Source organism: Pseudophryne corroboree, chromosome 3 (genome assembly GCF_028390025.1).
Source record: "Pseudophryne corroboree isolate aPseCor3 chromosome 3, aPseCor3.hap2, whole genome shotgun sequence".
In the NCBI taxonomy this organism is placed as follows: domain Eukaryota; kingdom Metazoa; phylum Chordata; class Amphibia; order Anura; family Myobatrachidae; genus Pseudophryne; species Pseudophryne corroboree.
In genome coordinates, this window is record NC_086446.1 from 331,396,373 (window position 1) to 331,414,449 (window position 18,077).

Below are 18,077 nucleotides of genomic sequence, written 5' to 3' on the forward strand. Positions count from 1 at the left end.
GCTTAAATTGCACACAGTATGAGACAAGTCTTAGGTTCCAACTATCAGAAAAGTTCAAACTCTATAGGAACCCCTAAATCTTGGCACTGAACTTTCCAAATATGCATACTTGGACAAAAATTAACCTTAAGGAAACATTTTAGCTATGCTACCAATACATTTTTTAATTGTTATGGTATTTTTAAAATGTAACATCTTTTTTTCCAGCGTATTGCATTTTTTTATTAAATAATTTGAGTTTTACTTTAAAAATGGTAAAATCTGAATAAGAAATTATTTAACTTGTGGCTTGTTGGTCTGGGTGTATGATTTTTGCTTTGGGTGCAAAAGGCCCCAGATTCATATCCTGGATAAGCCTGTTTTCTCAGGTTCTTTAAAAGTGCTTAGTTCTATTATCTGATAGTATTTTAAAATACTTACTAATGTATTCCAACAGTTTCACTTCCAATTTAATTAGTATACATGAAAAATGCATGAACAGTTGGCTCGTTGGTCTAGGGGTATGATTCTCGCTTAGGGTGCGAGAGGTCCCGGGTTCAAATCCCGGACGAGCCCATCTTTCAGATTATTTTAAATTCCATGGTTCCATTAACTGATTGATGTCAAAAGAATCAAGTTAATTTTGCTTTTGAAAATCCATAAAAAAATATATACATATGCATATTTAGTAAACTGTCTACCATTTGGTGGTATATTGGGTATACTGTAGATTCCATTTTGTCTAAGTAATCTTGAGTGGCTTCAAAGAAGTCTCATTTTGACAAATTAAAAACTGTCAAAATGAAATTACAGGTTTTTCTCTTACCTTGCTTTTTTCTAAGAAACAATGAGTGGCTTCAAAGAATAGGCTCTTTTTGACAAACAAAAAGGTCAACAATTAATTGCAGGTTTTTGTTTTTTTCTTTCTTCTTGGTCTGAATGCTTAAGTTGCACACAGTATGAGACAAGTCTTAGGTTCCAACTATCAGAAAAGTTCAAACTCTATAGGAACCCCTAAATCTTGGCACTGAACTTTCCAAATATGCATACTTGGACAAAAATTAACCTTATGGAAACATTTTAGCTATGCTACCAATACATTTTTTAATTGTTATGGTATTTTTAAAATGTAACATCTTTTTTTCCAGCGTTTTGCATTTTTTTATTAAATAATTTGAGTTTTACTTTAAAAATGGTAAAATCTGAATAAGAAATTATTTAACTTGTGGCTTGTTGGTCTGGGTGTATGATTTTTGCTTTGGGTGCAAAAGGCCCCAGATTCATATCCTGGATAAGCCTGTTTTCTCAGGTTCTTTAAAAGTGCTTAGTTCTATTATCTGATAGTATTTTAAAATACTTACTAATGTATTCCAACAGTTTCACTTCCAATTTCATTTGTATACATGAAAAATGCATGAACAGTTGGCTCGTTGGTCTAGGGGTATGATTCTCGCTTAGGGTGCGAGAGATCCCGGGTTCAAATCCTGGGCGAGCCTATCTTCTCAGATTATTTTAAATCCCATGGTTCCATTAACTGATTGATGTCAAAAGCATCAAGTGAATTTTGCTTTTGAAAATCCATAAAAAAATATATACTTATGCATATTTAGTAAACTGTCTACCATTTGGTGGTATATTGGGTATACTGTAGATTCCATTTTGTCTAAGTAATCTTGAGTGGCTTCAAAGAAGTCTCATTTTGACAAATTAAAAACTGTCAAAATGAAATTACAGGTTTTTCTCTTACCTTGCTTTTTTCTAAAAAACAATGAGTGGCTTCAAAGAATAGGCTCTTTTTGACAAACAAAAAGGTCAACAATTAATTGCAGGTTTTTGTTTTTTTCTTTCTTCTTGGTCTGTATGCTTAAGTTGCACACAGTATGAGACAAGTCTTAGGTTCCAACTATCAGAAAAGTTCAAACTCTATAGGAACCCCTAAATCTTGGCACTGAACTTTCCAAATATGCATACTTGGACAAAAATTTACCTTAAGGAAACATTTTAGCTATGCTACCAATACATTTTTAAATTGTTATGGTATTTTTAAAATGTAACATCTTTTTTTCCAGCTTATTGCATTTTTTTTATTAAATAATTTGAGCTTTACTTTAAAAATGGTAAAATCTGAATAAGAAATTATTTAGCTTGTGGCTTGTTGGTCTGGGTGTATGATTTTTGCTGTGGGTGCAAAAGGCCCCAGATTCATATCCTGGATAAGCCTGTTTTCTCAGGTTCTTTAAAAGTGCTTAGTTCTATTATCTGATAGTATTTTAAAATACTTACTAATGTATTCCAACAGTTTCACTTCCAATTTTATTAGTATACATGAAAAATGCATAAACAGTTGGCTCGTTGGTCTAGGGGTATGATTCTCGCTTAGGGTGCGAGAGATCCAGGGTTCAGATCTCGGACGAGCCCAAATTCTCAGGTTCTTTTAAATCCAATGGTTCCATTATCTGATTGATGTCAAAAGCATCAAGTGAATTTTGCTTTTGCCAATCCATCAAAAAAGTATATACTTATGCATATTTAGTAAACTGTCAACCATTTGGTGGTATATTGGGTATTCTGTAGATTCCATTTTGTCTAAGTAATCTTGTGTGGCTTCAAAGAAGTCTCATTTTGACAAATTAAAAACTGTCAAAATGAAATTACAGGTTTTTCTCTTACCTTGCTTTTTTCTAAGAAACAATGAGTGGCTTCAAAGAATAGGCTCTTTTTGACAAACAAAAAGGTCAACAATAAATTGCAGGTTTTTGTTTTTTTCTTTCTTCTTGGACTGTTTGCATAAGTTGCACACAGTATGAGACAAGTCTTAGGTTCCAACTAAACGAAAAGTTCAAACTCTTTAGGAACCCCTAAATCTTGGCACTGAACTTTCCAAATATGCATACTTGGACAAAAATTTACCTTAAGGAAACATTTTAGCTATGCTACCAATACATTTTTAAATTGTTATGGTATTTTTAAAATGTAACATCTTTTTTTCCAGCTTATTGCATTTTTTTATTAAATAATTTGAGTTTTAATTTAAAAATGGTAAAATCTGAATAAGAAATTATTTAGCTTGTGGCTTGTTGGTCTGGGTGTATGATTTTTGCTTTGGGTGCAAAAGGCCCCTGGTTCATATCCTGGATGAGCCTGTTTTCTTAGGTTCTTTAAAAGTGCTTAGTTCTAATATCTGATAGTATTTTAAAATACTTACTAATGTATTCCAACAGGTTCACTTCCAATTTCATTAGTATGCATCAAAATGCATGAACAGTTGGCTCGTTGGTCTAGGGGTATGATTCTCCCTTAGGGTGCGAGAGGTCCCGGGTTCAAATCCCGGACGAGCCCATTTTCTCAGGTTCTTTTAAATCCCATGGTTCCATTATCTGATTGATGTCAAAAGCATCAAGTGAATATTGCTTTTGCCAATCCATCAAAAAAGTATATACTTAAGCATATTTAGTTAACTGTCAACCATTGGGTGGTATATTGGGTATACTGTAGATTCCACTTTGTCTAAGTAACCTTGAGTGGCTTCAAAGAAGTCTCATTTTGACAAATTAAAAACTGTCAAAATGAAATTACAGGTTTTTATCTTGCCTTGCTTTTTTCTAAGAAACAATGAGTGGCTTAAAAGAATAGGCTCTTTTTGACAAACAAAAAGGTCAACAATTAATTGCAGGTTTTTGTTTTTTTCTTTCTTCTTGGTCTGTATGCTTAAGTTGCACACAGTATGAGACAAGTCTTAGGTTCCAACTATCAGAAAAGTTCAAACTCTATAGGAACCCCTAAATCTTGGCACTAAACTTTCCAAATATGCATACTTGGACAAAAATTTACCTTAAGGAAACATTTTAGCTATGCTACCAATACATTTTTAAATTGTTATGGTATTTTTAAAATGTAACATCTTTTTTTCCAGCTTATTGCATTTTTTTATTAAATAATTTGAGTTTTACTTTAAAAATGGTAAAATCTGAATAAGAAATTATTTAGCTTGTGGCTTGTTGGTCTGGGTGTATGATTTTTGCTTTGAGTGGAAAAGGCACCAGGTTCATATCCTGGATTAGCCTGTTTTCTCAGGTTCTTTAAAAGTGCTTAGTTCTATTATCTGATAGTATTTTAAAATACTTACTAATGTATTCCAACAGTTTCACTTCCAATTTCATTAGTATACATGAAAAATGCATGAACAGTTGGCTCGTTGGTCTAGGGGTATGATTCTCGCTTAGGGTGCGAGAGGGTCTGGGTTCAAATCCCGGACGAGCCCATCTTCTCAGATTCTTTTAAATCCCATGGTTCCATTATCTGATTGATGTCAAAAGCATCAAGTGAATTTTGCTTTTGAAAATCCATAAAAAAATATATACTTATGCATATTTAGTAAACTGTCAACCATTTGGTGGTATATTGGGTATACTGTAGATTCCATTTTGTCTAAGTAATCTTGAGTGGCTTCAAAGAAGTCTCATTTTGACAAATTAAAAACTGTCAAAATGAAATTACAGGTTTTTCTCTTACCCTGCTTTTTTCTAAGAAACAATGAGTGGCTTCAAAGAATAGGCTCTTTTTGACAAACAAAAAGGTCAACAATTAATTGCAGGTTTTTTTTCTTTCTTTCTTCTTGGTCTGTATGCATAAGTTGCACACAGTATGAGACAAGTCTTAGGTTCCAACTATCAGAAAAGTTTAAACTCTATAGGAACCCCTAAATCTTGGCACTGAACTTTCCAAATATGCATACTAGGACAAAAATTTACCTTAAGGAAACATTTTAGCTATGCTACCAATACATTTTTAAATTGTTATGGTATTTTTAAAATGTAACATCTTTTTTTCCAGCTTATTGCATTTTTTTATTAAATAATTTGAGCTTTACTTTAAAAATGGTAAAATCTGAATAAGAAATTATTTAGCTTGTGGCTTGTTGGTCTGGGTGTATGATTTTTGCTGTGGGTGCAAAAGGCCCCAGATTCATATCCTGGATAAGCCTGTTTTCTCAGGTTCTTTAAAAGTGCTTAGTTCTATTATCTGATAGTATTTTAAAATACTTACTAATGTATTCCAACAGTTTCACTTCCAATTTTATTAGTATACATGAATAAGCATTAACAGTTGGCTCGTTGGTCTAGGGGTATGATTCTCGCTTAGGGTGCGAGAGGTCCCGGGTTCAAATCCCGGATGAGCCCATCTTCTCAGGTTCTTTTAAATCCCATGGTTCCATTATCTTATTGATGTCAAAAGCATCAAGTGAATTTTGCTTTTGCCAATCCATTAAAAAAGTATATACTTACGCATATTTATTAAACTGTCAACCATTTGGTGGTATATCGGGTATACTGTAGATTCCATTTTGTCTAAGTAACCTTGAGTGGCTTCAAGAAGTCTCATTTTGACAAATAAAAAACTGTCAAAATGAAATTGCAGGTTTTTATCTTACCTTGCTTTTTTCTAAGAAACAATGAGTGGCTTAAAAGAATAGGCTCTTTTTGACAAACAAAAAGGTCAACAATTAATTGCAGGTTTTTGTTTTTTTCTTTCTTCTTTGTCTGTAAGCTTAAGTTGCACACAGTATGAGACAAGTCTTAGGTTCCAACTATCAGAAAAGTTCAAACTCTATAGGAACCCCTAAATCTTGGCACTGAACTTTCCAAATATGCATACTTGGACAAAAATTTACCTTAAGGAAACATTTTAGCTATGCTACCAATACATTTTTAAATTGTTATGGTATTTTTAAAATGTAACATCTTTTTTTCCAGCTTATTGCATTTTTTTATTAAATAATTTGAGCTTTACTTTAAAAATGGTAAAATCTGAATAAGAAATTATTTAGCTTGTGGCTTGTTGGTCTGGGTGTATGATTTTTGCTTTGAGTGGAAAAGGCACCAGGTTCATATCCTGGATTAGCCTGTTTTCTCAGGTTCTTTAAAAGTGCTTAGTTCTATTATCTGATAGTATTTTAAAATACTTACTAATGTATTCCAACAGTTTCACTTCCAATTTTATTAGTATACATGAAAAAGCATTAGCAGTTGGCTCATTGGTCTAGGGGTATGATTCTCGCTTAGGGTGCGAGAGGTCCCGGGTTCAAATCCCGGACGAGCCCATCTTCTCAGATTCTTTTAAATACCATGGTTCCATTATATGATTGATGTCAAAAGCATCAAGTGAATTTTGCTTTTGAAAATCCATAAAAAAAGTATATACTTATGCATATTTAGTAAACTGTCTACCATTTGGTGGTATATTGGGTATACTGTAGATTCCATTTTGTCTAAGTAATCTTGAGTGGCTTCAAAGAAGTCTCATTTTGACAAATTAAAAACTGTCAAAATGAAATTACAGGTTTTTCTCTTACCTTGCTTTTTTCTAAAAAAACAATGAGTGGCTTCAAAGAATAGGCTCTTTTTGACAAACAAAAAGGTCAACAATTAATTGCAGGTTTTTGTTTTTTTTCTTTCTTCTTGGTCTGTATGCTTAAGTTGCACACAGTATGAGACAAGTCTTAGGTTCCAACTATCAGAAAAGTTCAAACTCTATAGGAACCCCTAAATCTTGGCACTGAACTTTCCAAATATGCATACTTGGACAAAAATTTATCTTAAGGAAACATTTTAGCTATGCTACCAATACATTTTTAAATTGTTATGGTATTTTTAAAATGTAACATCTTTTTTTCAGCTTATTGCATTTTTTTTATTAAATAATTTGAGCTTTACTTTAAAAATGGTAAAATCTGAATAAGAAATTATTTAGCTTGTGGCTTGTTAGTCTGGGTGTATGATTTTTGCTTTGGGTGCAAAGGGCCCCAGATTCATATCCTGGATAAGCCTGTTTTCTCAGGTTCTTTAAAAGTGCTTAGTTCTATTATCTGATAGTATTTTAAAATACTTACTAATGTATTCCAACAGTTTCACTTCCAATTTCATTAGTATACATGCAAAATGCATGAACAGTTGGCTCGTTGGTCTAGGGGTATGATTCTCGCTTAGGGTGCGAGAGATCCCGGGTTCAAATCCTGGGCGAGCCTATCTTCTCAGATTATTTTAAATCCCATGGTTCCATTAACTGATTGATGTCAAAAGCATCAAGTGAATTTTGCTTTTGAAAATCCATAAAAAAATATATACTTATGCATATTTATTAAACTGTCAACCATTTGGTGGTATATCGGGTATACTGTAGATTCCATTTTGTCTAAGTAACCTTGAGTGGCTTCAAGAAGTCTCATTTTGACAAATAAAAAACTGTCAAAATGAAATTGCAGGTTTTTATCTTACCTTGCTTTTTTCTAAGAAACAATGAGTGGCTTAAAAGAATAGGCTCTTTTTGACAAACAAAAAGGTCAACAATTAATTGCAGGTTTTTGTTTTTTTCTTTCTTCTTTGTCTGTAAGCTTAAGTTGCACACAGTATGAGACAAGTCTTAGGTTCCAACTATCAGAAAAGTTCAAACTCTATAGGAACCCCTAAATCTTGGCACTGAACTTTCCAAATATGCATACTTGGACAAAAATTTACCTTAAGGAAACATTTTAGCTATGCTACCAATACATTTTTAAATTGTTATGGTATTTTTAAAATGTAACATCTTTTTTTCCAGCTTATTGCATTTTTTTATTAAATAATTTGAGTTTTACTTTAAAAATGGTAAAATCTGAATAAGAAATTATTTAGCTTGTGGCTTGTTGGTCTGGGTGTTTGATTTTTGCTTTGAGTGGAAAAGGCACCAGGTTCATATCCTGGATTAGCCTGTTTTCTCAGGTTTTTTAAAAGTGCTTAGTTCTATTATCTGATAGTATTTTAAAATACTTACTAATGTATTCCAACAGATTCACTTCCAATTTCATTAGTATACATGAAAAATGCATGAACAGTTGGCTCGTTGGTCTAGGGGTATGATTCTCGCTTAGGGTGCGAGAGGGCCCGGGTTCAAATCCCAGACGAGCCCATCTTCTCAGATTCTTTTAAATCCCATGGTTCCATTATCTGATTGATGTCAAAAGCATCAAGTGAATTTTGCTTTTTAAAATCCATAAAAAAATATATACTTATGCATATTTAGTAAACTGTCAACCATTTGGTGGTATATTGGGTATACTGTAGATTCCATTTTGTCTAAGTAATCTTGAGTGGCTTCAAAGGAGTCTCATTTTGACAAATTAAAAACTGTCAAAATGAAATTACAGGTTTTTCTCTTACCTTGCTTTTTTCTAAGAAACAATGAGTGGCTTCAAAGAATAGGCTCTTTTTGACAAACAAAAAGGTCAACAATTAATTGCAGGTTTTTGTTTTTTTCTTTCTTCTTGGTCTATATGCATAAGTTGCACACAGTATGAGACAAGTCTTAGGTTCCAACTATCAGAAAAGTTCAAACTCTATAGGAACCCCTAAATCTTGGCACTGAACTTTCCAAATATGCATACTTGGACAAAAATTTACCTTAAGGAAACATTTTAGCTATGCTACCAATACATTTTTAAATTGTTATGGTATTTTTAAAATGTAACATCTTTTTTTCCAGCTTATTGCATTTTTTTATTAAATAATTTGAGCTTTACTTTAAAAATGGTAAAATCTGAATAAGAAATTATTTAGCTTGTGGCTTGTTGGTCTGGGTGTATGATTTTTGCTTTGAGTGGAAAAGGCACCAGGTTCATATCCTGGATTAGCCTGTTTTCTCAGGTTCTTTAAAAGTGCTTAGTTCTATTATCTGATAGTATTTTAAAATACTTACTAATGTATTCCAACAGTTTCACTTCCAATTTTATTAGTATACATGAAAAAGCATTAGCAGTTGGCTCATTGGTCTAGGGGTATGATTCTCGCTTAGGGTGCGAGAGGTCCCGGGTTCAAATCCCGGACGAGCCCATCTTCTCATGTTCTTTTAAATCCCATGGTTCCATTATCTTATTGATGTCAAAAGCATCAAGTGAATTTTGCTTTTGCCAATCCATCAAAAAAGTATATACTTATGCATATTTAGTAAACTGTCAACCATTTGGTGGTATATTGGGTATACTGTAGATTCCATTTTGTCTAAGTAACCTTGAGTGGCTTCAAGAAGTCTCATTTTGACAAATAAAAAACTGTCAAAATGAAATTGCAGGTTTGTATCTTACCTTGCTTTTTTCTAAGAAACAATGAGTGGCTTAAAAGAATAGGCTCTTTTTGACAAACAAAAAGGTCAACAATTATTTGCAGGTTTTTGTTTTTTTCTTTCTTCTTGGTCTGTATGCATAAGTTGCACACAGTATGAGACAAGTCTTAGGTTCCAACTATCAGAAAAGTTCAAACTCTATAGGAACCCCTAAATCTTGGCACTGAACTTTCCAAATATGCATACTTGGACAAAAATTTACCTTAAGGAAACATTTTAGCTATGCTACCAATACATTTTTAAATTGTTATGGTATTTTTAAAATGTAACATCTTTTTTTCCAGCTTATTGCATTTTTTTATTAAATAATTTGAGCTTTACTTTAAAAATGGTAAAATCTGAATAAGAAATTATTTAGCTTGTGGCTTGTTGGTCTGGGTGTATGATTTTTGCTTTGGGTGCAAAAGGCCCCAGATTCATATCCTGGATAAGCCTGTTTTCTCAGGTTCTTTAAAAGTGCTTAGTTCTATTATCTGATAGTATTTTAAAATACTTACTAATGTATTCCAACAGTTTCACTTCCAATTTCATTAGTATACATGAAAAATGCATGAACAGTTGCCTCGTTGGTCTAGGGGTATGATTCTCGCTTAGGGTGCGAGAGGTCCTGGGTTCAAATACCGGACGAGCCCATCTTCTCAGATACTTTTAAATCCCATGGTTCCATTATCTGATTGATGTCAAAAGCATCAAGTGAATTTTGCTTTTGAAAATCCATAAAAAAATATATACTTATGCATATTTAGTAAACTGTCAACCATTTGGTGGTATATTGGGTATACTGTAAATTCCATTTTGTCTAAGTAACCTTGAGTGGCTTCAAAGAAGTCTCATTTTGACAAATTAAAAACTGTCAAAATGAAATTACAGGTTTTTCTCTTACCCTGCTTTTTTCTAAGAAACAATGAGTGGCTTCAAAGAATAGGCTCTTTTTGACAAACAAAAAGGTCAACAATTAATTGCAGGTTTTTGTTTTTTTCTTTCTTCTTGGTCTGTATGCATAAGTTGCACACAGTATGAGACAAGTCTTAGGTTCCAACTATCAGAAAAGTTTAAACTCTATAGGAACCCCTAAATCTTGGCACTGAACTTTCCAAATATGCATACTTGGACAAAAATTTACCTTAAGGAAACATTTTAGCTATGCTACCAATACATTTTTTAATTGTTATGGTATTTTTAAAATGTAACATCTTTTTTTCCAGCGTATTGCATTTTTTTATTAAATAATTTGAGTTTTACTTTAAAAATGGTAAAATCTGAATAAGAAATTATTTAACTTGTGGCTTGTTGGTCTGGGTGTATGATTTTTGCTTTGGGTGCAAAAGGCCCCAGATTCATATCCTGGATAAGCCTGTTTTCTCAGGTTCTTTAAAAGTGCTTAGTTCTATTATCTGATAGTATTTTAAAATACTTACTAATGTATTCCAACAGTTTCACTTCCAATTTCATTAGTATACATGAAAAATACATGAACAATTGGCTCGTTGGTCTAGGGGTATGATTCTCGCTTAGGGTGCGAGAGGTCCCGGGTTCAAATCCCGGACGAGCCCATCTTTCAGATTATTTTAAATTCCATGGTTCCATTAACTGATTGATGTCAAAAGAATCAAGTTAATTTTGCTTTTGAAAATCCATAAAAAAATATATACATATGCATATTTAGTAAACTGTCTACCATTTGGTGGTATATTGGGTATACTGTAGATTCCATTTTGTCTAAGTAATCTTGAGTGGCTTCAAAGAAGTCTCATTTTGACAAATTAAAAACTGTCAAAATGAAATTACAGGTTTTTCTCTTACCTTGCTTTTTTCTAAGAAACAATGAGTGGCTTCAAAGAATAGGCTCTTTTTGACAAACAAAAAGGTCAACAATTAATTGCAGGTTTTTGTTTTTTTCTTTCTTCTTGGTCTGAATGCTTAAGTTGCACACAGTATGAGACAAGTCTTAGGTTCCAACTATCAGAAAAGTTCAAACTCTATAGGAACCCCTAAATCTTGGCACTGAACTTTCCAAATATGCATACTAGGACAAAAATGTACCTTAAGGAAACATTTTAGCTATGCTACCAATACATTTTTAAATTGTTATGGTATTTTTAAAATGTAACATCTTTTTTTCCAACTTATTGCATTTTTTAATTAAATAATTTGAGTTTTACTTTAAAAATGGTAAAATCTGAATAAGAAATTATTTAGCTTGTGGCTTGTTGGTCTGGGTGTATGATTTTTGCTTTGAGTGGAAAAGGCACCAGGTTCATATCCTGGATTAGCCTGTTTTCTCAGGTTCTTTAAAAGTGCTTAGTTTTATTATCTGATAGTATTTTAAAATACTTACTAATGTATTCCAACAGTTTCACTTCCAATTTCATTAGTATACATGAAAAATGCATGAACAGTTGGCTCGTTGGTCTAGGGGTATGATTCTCGCTTAGGGTGCGAGAGGTCCCGGGTTCAAATCCTGGACGAGCCCATCTTCTCATATTCTTTTAAATCCCATGGTTACATTATCTGATTGATGTCAAAAGCATCAAGTGAATTTTGCTTTTGAAAATCCATAAAAAATATATACTTATGCATATTTAGTAAACTGTCAACCATTTGGTGGTATATTGGGTATACTGTAGATTCCATTTTGTCTAAGTAACCTTGAGTGGCTTCAAAGAAGTCTCATTTTGACAAATTAAAAAACTATCAAAATGAAATTACAGGTTTTTATCTTACCCTGCTTTTTTCTAAGAAACAATGAGTGGCTTAAAAGAATAGGCTCTTTTTGACAAACAAAAAGGTCAACAATTAATTGCAGGTTTTTGTTTTTTTCTTTCTTCTTGGTCTGTAAGCTTAAATTGCACACAGTATGAGACAAGTCTTAGGTTCCAACTATCAGAAAAGTTCAAACTCTATAGGAACCCCTAAATCTTGGCACTGAACTTTCCAAATATGCATACTTGGACAAAAATTAACCTTAAGGAAACATTTTAGCTATGCTACCAATACATTTTTTAATTGTTATGGTATTTTTAAAATGTAACATCTTTTTTTCCAGCGTATTGCATTTTTTTATTAAATAATTTGAGTTTTACTTTAAAAATGGTAAAATCTGAATAAGAAATTATTTAACTTGTGGCTTGTTGGTCTGGGTGTATGATTTTTGCTTTGGGTGCAAAAGGCCCCAGATTCATATCCTGGATAAGCCTGTTTTCTCAGGTTCTTTAAAAGTGCTTAGTTCTATTATCTGATAGTATTTTAAAATACTTACTAATGTATTCCAACAGTTTCACTTCCAATTTAATTAGTATACATGAAAAATGCATGAACAGTTGGCTCGTTGGTCTAGGGGTATGATTCTCGCTTAGGGTGCGAGAGGTCCCGGGTTCAAATCCCGGACGAGCCCATCTTTCAGATTATTTTAAATTCCATGGTTCCATTAACTGATTGATGTCAAAAGAATCAAGTTAATTTTGCTTTTGAAAATCCATAAAAAAATATATACATATGCATATTTAGTAAACTGTCTACCATTTGGTGGTATATTGGGTATACTGTAGATTCCATTTTGTCTAAGTAATCTTGAGTGGCTTCAAAGAAGTCTCATTTTGACAAATTAAAAACTGTCAAAATGAAATTACAGGTTTTTCTCTTACCTTGCTTTTTTCTAAGAAACAATGAGTGGCTTCAAAGAATAGGCTCTTTTTGACAAACAAAAAGGTCAACAATTAATTGCAGGTTTTTGTTTTTTTCTTTCTTCTTGGTCTGAATGCTTAAGTTGCACACAGTATGAGACAAGTCTTAGGTTCCAACTATCAGAAAAGTTCAAACTCTATAGGAACCCCTAAATCTTGGCACTGAACTTTCCAAATATGCATACTTGGACAAAAATTAACCTTAAGGAAACATTTTAGCTATGCTACCAATACATTTTTTAATTGTTATGGTATTTTTAAAATGTAACATCTTTTTTTCCAGCGTATTGCATTTTTTTATTAAATAATTTGAGTTTTACTTTAAAAATGGTAAAATCTGAATAAGAAATTATTTAACTTGTGGCTTGTTGGTCTGGGTGTATGATTTTTGCTTTGGGTGCAAAAGGCCCCAGATTCATATCCTGGATAAGCCTGTTTTCTCAGGTTCTTTAAAAGTGCTTAGTTCTATTATCTGATAGTATTTTAAAATACTTACTAATGTATTCCAACAGTTTCACTTCCAATTTCATTTGTATACATGAAAAATGCATGAACAGTTGGCTCGTTGGTCTAGGGGTATGATTCTCGCTTAGGGTGCGAGAGATCCCGGGTTCAAATCCTGGGCGAGCCTATCTTCTCAGATTATTTTAAATCCCATGGTTCCATTAACTGATTGATGTCAAAAGCATCAAGTGAATTTTGCTTTTGAAAATCCATAAAAAAATATATACTTATGCATATTTAGTAAACTGTCTACCATTTGGTGGTATATTGGGTATACTGTAGATTCCATTTTGTCTAAGTAATCTTGAGTGGCTTCAAAGAAGTCTCATTTTGACAAATTAAAAACTGTCAAAATGAAATTACAGGTTTTTCTCTTACCTTGCTTTTTTCTAAGAAACAATGAGTGGCTTCAAAGAATAGGCTCTTTTTGACAAACAAAAAGGTCAACAATTAATTGCAGGTTTTTGTTTTTTTCTTTCTTCTTGGTCTGTATGCTTAAGTTGCACACAGTATGAGACAAGTCTTAGGTTCCAACTATCAGAAAAGTTCAAACTCTATAGGAACCCCTAAATCTTGGCACTGAACTTTCCAAATATGCATACTTGGACAAAAATTTACCTTAAGGAAACATTTTAGCTATGCTACCAATACATTTTTAAATTGTTATGGTATTTTTAAAATGTAACATCTTTTTTTCCAGCTTATTGCATTTTTTTTATTAAATAATTTGAGCTTTACTTTAAAAATGGTAAAATCTGAATAAGAAATTATTTAGCTTGTGGCTTGTTGGTCTGGGTGTATGATTTTTGCTGTGGGTGCAAAAGGCCCCAGATTCATATCCTGGATAAGCCTGTTTTCTCAGGTTCTTTAAAAGTGCTTAGTTCTATTATCTGATAGTATTTTAAAATACTTACTAATGTATTCCAACAGTTTCACTTCCAATTTCATTAGTATACATGAAAAACGCATGAACAGTTGGCTCGTTGGTCTAGGGGTATGATTCTCGCTTAGGGTGCGAGAGGTCCCGGGTTCAAATCCCGGACGAGCCCATCTTCTCAGATTATTTTAAATTCCATGGTTCCATTATCTGATTGATGTCAAAAGCATCAAGTGAATTTTGCTTTTGAAAATCCATAAAAAATATATACTTATGCATATTTAGTAAACTGTCAACCATTTGGTGGTATATTGGGTATACTGTAGATTCCATTTTGTCTAAGTAACCTTGAGTGGCTTCAAAGAAGTCTCATTTTGACAAATAAAAAACTATCAAAATGAAATTACAGGTTTTTATCTTACCCTGCTTTTTTCTAAGAAACAATGAGTGGCTTAAAAGAATAGGCTCTTTTTGACAAACAAAAAGGTCAACAATTAATTGCAGGTTTTTGTTTTTTTCTTTCTTCTTGGTCTGTATGCTTAAGTTGCACACAGTAAGAGACAAGTCTTAGGTTCCAACTATCATAAAAGTTCAAACGCTATAGGAACCCCTAAATCTTGGCACTGAACTTTCCAAATATGCATACTTGGACAAAAATTTACCTTAAGGAAACATTTTAGCTATGCTACCAATACATTTTTTAATTGTTATGGTATTTTTAAAATGTAACATCTTTTTTTCCAGCGTATTGCATTTTTTTTATTAAATAATTTGAGTTTTACTTTAAAAATGGTAAAATCTGAATAAGAAATTATTTAGCTTGTGGCTTGTTGGTCTGGGTGTATGATTTTTGCTTTGGGTGGAAAAGGCCCCAGGTTCATATCCTGGATTAGCCTATTTTAGCAGGTTCTTTAAAAGTGCTTAGTTCTATTATCTGATAGTATTTTAAAATACTTACTAATGTATTCCAACAGTTTCACTTCCAATTTCATTTGTATACATGAAAAATGCATGAACAGTTGGCTCGTTGGTCTAGGGGTATGATTCTCGCTTAGGGTGCGAGAGATCCCGGGTTCAAATCCTGGGCGAGCCTATCTTCTCAGATTATTTTAAATCCCATGGTTCCATTAACTGATTGATGTCAAAAGCATCAAGTGAATTTTGCTTTTGAAAATCCATAAAAAAATATATACTTATGCATATTTAGTAAACTGTCTACCATTTGGTGGTATATTGGGTATACTGTAGATTCCATTTTGTCTAAGTAATCTTGAGTGGCTTCAAAGAAGTCTCATTTTGACAAATTAAAAACTGTCAAAATGAAATTACAGGTTTTTCTCTTACCTTGCTTTTTTCTAAAAAACAATGAGTGGCTTCAAAGAATAGGCTCTTTTTGACAAACAAAAAGGTCAACAATTAATTGCAGGTTTTTGTTTTTTTCTTTCTTCTTGGTCTGTATGCTTAAGTTGCACACAGTATGAGACAAGTCTTAGGTTCCAACTATCAGAAAAGTTCAAACTCTATAGGAACCCCTAAATCTTGGCACTGAACTTTCCAAATATGCATACTTGGACAAAAATTTACCTTAAGGAAACATTTTAGCTATGCTACCAATACATTTTTAAATTGTTATGGTATTTTTAAAATGTAACATCTTTTTTTCCAGCTTATTGCATTTTTTTTATTAAATAATTTGAGCTTTACTTTAAAAATGGTAAAATCTGAATAAGAAATTATTTAGCTTGTGGCTTGTTGGTCTGGGTGTATGATTTTTGCTGTGGGTGCAAAAGGCCCCAGATTCATATCCTGGATAAGCCTGTTTTCTCAGGTTCTTTAAAAGTGCTTAGTTCTATTATCTGATAGTATTTTAAAATACTTACTAATGTATTCCAACAGTTTCACTTCCAATTTTATTAGTATACATGAAAAATGCATAAACAGTTGGCTCGTTGGTCTAGGGGTATGATTCTCGCTTAGGGTGCGAGAGATCCAGGGTTCAGATCTCGGACGAGCTCAAATTCTCAGGTTCTTTTAAATCCAATGGTTCCATTATCTGATTGATGTCAAAAGCATCAAGTGAATTTTGCTTTTGCCAATCCATCAAAAAAGTATATACTTATGCATATTTAGTAAACTGTCAACCATTTGGTGGTATATTGGGTATTCTGTAGATTCCATTTTGTCTAAGTAATCTTGTGTGGCTTCAAAGAAGTCTCATTTTGACAAATAAAAACTGTCAAAATGAAATTACAGGTTTTTCTCTTACCTTGCTTTTTTCTAAGAAACAATGAGTGGCTTCAAAGAATAGGCTCTTTTTGACAAACAAAAAGGTCAACAATAAATTGCAGGTTTTTGTTTTTTTCTTTCTTCTTGGACTGTTTGCATAAGTTGCACACAGTATGAGACAAGTCTTAGGTTCCAACTAAACGAAAAGTTCAAACTCTTTAGGAACCCCTAAATCTTGGCACTGAACTTTCCAAATATGCATACTTGGACAAAAATTTACCTTAAGGAAACATTTTAGCTATGCTACCAATACATTTTTAAATTGTTATGGTATTTTTAAAATGTAACATCTTTTTTTCCAGCTTATTGCATTTTTTTATTAAATAATTTGAGTTTTAATTTAAAAATGGTAAAATCTGAATAAGAAATTATTTAGCTTGTGGCTTGTTGGTCTGGGTGTATGATTTTTGCTTTGGGTGCAAAAGGCCCCTGGTTCATATCCTGGATGAGCCTGTTTTCTTAGGTTCTTTAAAAGTGCTTAGTTCTAATATCTGATAGTATTTTAAAATACTTACTAATGTATTCCAACAGGTTCACTTCCAATTTCATTAGTATGCATCAAAATGCATGAACAGTTGGCTCGTTGGTCTAGGGGTATGATTCTCCCTTAGGGTGCGAGAGGTCCCGGGTTCAAATCCCGGACGAGCCCATTTTCTCAGGTTCTTTTAAATCCCATGGTTCCATTATCTGATTGATGTCAAAAGCATCAAGTGAATATTGCTTTTGCCAATCCATCAAAAAAGTATATACTTAAGCATATTTAGTTAACTGTCAACCATTGGGTGGTATATTGGGTATACTGTAGATTCCACTTTGTCTAAGTAACCTTGAGTGGCTTCAAAGAAGTCTCATTTTGACAAATTAAAAACTGTCAAAATGAAATTACAGGTTTTTATCTTGCCTTGCTTTTTTCTAAGAAACAATGAGTGGCTTAAAAGAATAGGCTCTTTTTGACAAACAAAAAGGTCAACAATTAATTGCAGGTTTTTGTTTTTTTCTTTCTTCTTGGTCTGTATGCTTAAGTTGCACACAGTATGAGACAAGTCTTAGGTTCCAACTATCAGAAAAGTTCAAACTCTATAGGAACCCCTAAATCTTGGCACTGAACTTTCCAAATATGCATACTTGGACAAAAATTCACCTTAAGGAAACATTTTAGCTATGCTACCAATACATTTTTAAATTGTTATGGTATTTTTAAAATGTAACATCTTTTTTTCCAGCTTATTGCATTTTTTTATTAAATAATTTGAGCTTTACTTTAAAAATGGTAAAATCTGAATAAGAAATAATTTAGCTTGTGGCTTGTTGGTCTGGGTGTATGATTTTTGCTGTGGGTGCAAAAGGCCCCAGATTCATATCCTGGATAAGCCTGTTTTCTCAGGTTCTTTAAAAGTGCTTAGTTCTATTATCTGATAGTATTTTAAAATACTTACTAATGTATTCCAACAGTTTCACTTCCAATTTTATTAGTATACATGAATAAGCATTAACAGTTGGCTCGTTGGTCTAGGGGTATGATTCTCGCTTAGGGTGCGAGAGGTCCCGGGTTCAAATCCCGGATGAGCCCATCTTCTCAGGTTCTTTTAAATCCC

General features: G+C 32.7%; 17 non-coding genes across 17 annotated transcripts; all 17 read left to right on the forward strand.

The window, feature by feature from the left end:
* The first annotated feature begins 483 nt into the window (after positions 1 to 483).
* Positions 484 to 555, forward strand: TRNAP-AGG (transfer RNA proline (anticodon AGG)). The gene has a single exon. It is a non-coding gene; the product is annotated as a tRNA-Pro (tRNA).
* An 848-nt stretch (positions 556 to 1,403) lies between these two features.
* Positions 1,404 to 1,475, forward strand: TRNAP-AGG (transfer RNA proline (anticodon AGG)). The gene has a single exon. It is a non-coding gene; the product is annotated as a tRNA-Pro (tRNA).
* Positions 1,476 to 3,246: 1,771 nt separating this feature from the next.
* Positions 3,247 to 3,318, forward strand: TRNAP-AGG (transfer RNA proline (anticodon AGG)). The gene has a single exon. It is a non-coding gene; the product is annotated as a tRNA-Pro (tRNA).
* Positions 3,319 to 4,168: 850 nt separating this feature from the next.
* TRNAP-AGG (transfer RNA proline (anticodon AGG)) lies at positions 4,169 to 4,240 on the forward strand. The gene has a single exon. It is a non-coding gene; the product is annotated as a tRNA-Pro (tRNA).
* An 847-nt stretch (positions 4,241 to 5,087) lies between these two features.
* On the forward strand, positions 5,088 to 5,159 carry TRNAP-AGG (transfer RNA proline (anticodon AGG)). Its single transcript has one exon. It is a non-coding gene; the product is annotated as a tRNA-Pro (tRNA).
* Positions 5,160 to 6,007: 848 nt separating this feature from the next.
* On the forward strand, positions 6,008 to 6,079 carry TRNAP-AGG (transfer RNA proline (anticodon AGG)). Its single transcript has one exon. It is a non-coding gene; the product is annotated as a tRNA-Pro (tRNA).
* An 852-nt stretch (positions 6,080 to 6,931) lies between these two features.
* TRNAP-AGG (transfer RNA proline (anticodon AGG)) lies at positions 6,932 to 7,003 on the forward strand. Its single transcript has one exon. It is a non-coding gene; the product is annotated as a tRNA-Pro (tRNA).
* Positions 7,004 to 7,851: 848 nt separating this feature from the next.
* On the forward strand, positions 7,852 to 7,923 carry TRNAP-AGG (transfer RNA proline (anticodon AGG)). Its single transcript has one exon. It is a non-coding gene; the product is annotated as a tRNA-Pro (tRNA).
* Positions 7,924 to 8,771: 848 nt separating this feature from the next.
* Positions 8,772 to 8,843, forward strand: TRNAP-AGG (transfer RNA proline (anticodon AGG)). Its single transcript has one exon. It is a non-coding gene; the product is annotated as a tRNA-Pro (tRNA).
* Positions 8,844 to 10,613: 1,770 nt separating this feature from the next.
* TRNAP-AGG (transfer RNA proline (anticodon AGG)) lies at positions 10,614 to 10,685 on the forward strand. Its single transcript has one exon. It is a non-coding gene; the product is annotated as a tRNA-Pro (tRNA).
* Positions 10,686 to 11,533: 848 nt separating this feature from the next.
* Positions 11,534 to 11,605, forward strand: TRNAP-AGG (transfer RNA proline (anticodon AGG)). Its single transcript has one exon. It is a non-coding gene; the product is annotated as a tRNA-Pro (tRNA).
* Positions 11,606 to 12,454: 849 nt separating this feature from the next.
* Positions 12,455 to 12,526, forward strand: TRNAP-AGG (transfer RNA proline (anticodon AGG)). Its single transcript has one exon. It is a non-coding gene; the product is annotated as a tRNA-Pro (tRNA).
* Positions 12,527 to 13,374: 848 nt separating this feature from the next.
* TRNAP-AGG (transfer RNA proline (anticodon AGG)) lies at positions 13,375 to 13,446 on the forward strand. The gene has a single exon. It is a non-coding gene; the product is annotated as a tRNA-Pro (tRNA).
* Positions 13,447 to 14,296: 850 nt separating this feature from the next.
* On the forward strand, positions 14,297 to 14,368 carry TRNAP-AGG (transfer RNA proline (anticodon AGG)). Its single transcript has one exon. It is a non-coding gene; the product is annotated as a tRNA-Pro (tRNA).
* Positions 14,369 to 15,217: 849 nt separating this feature from the next.
* On the forward strand, positions 15,218 to 15,289 carry TRNAP-AGG (transfer RNA proline (anticodon AGG)). Its single transcript has one exon. It is a non-coding gene; the product is annotated as a tRNA-Pro (tRNA).
* A 1,770-nt stretch (positions 15,290 to 17,059) lies between these two features.
* On the forward strand, positions 17,060 to 17,131 carry TRNAP-AGG (transfer RNA proline (anticodon AGG)). Its single transcript has one exon. It is a non-coding gene; the product is annotated as a tRNA-Pro (tRNA).
* Positions 17,132 to 17,980: 849 nt separating this feature from the next.
* TRNAP-AGG (transfer RNA proline (anticodon AGG)) lies at positions 17,981 to 18,052 on the forward strand. Its single transcript has one exon. It is a non-coding gene; the product is annotated as a tRNA-Pro (tRNA).
* The last annotated feature ends 25 nt before the right edge of the window (positions 18,053 to 18,077 follow it).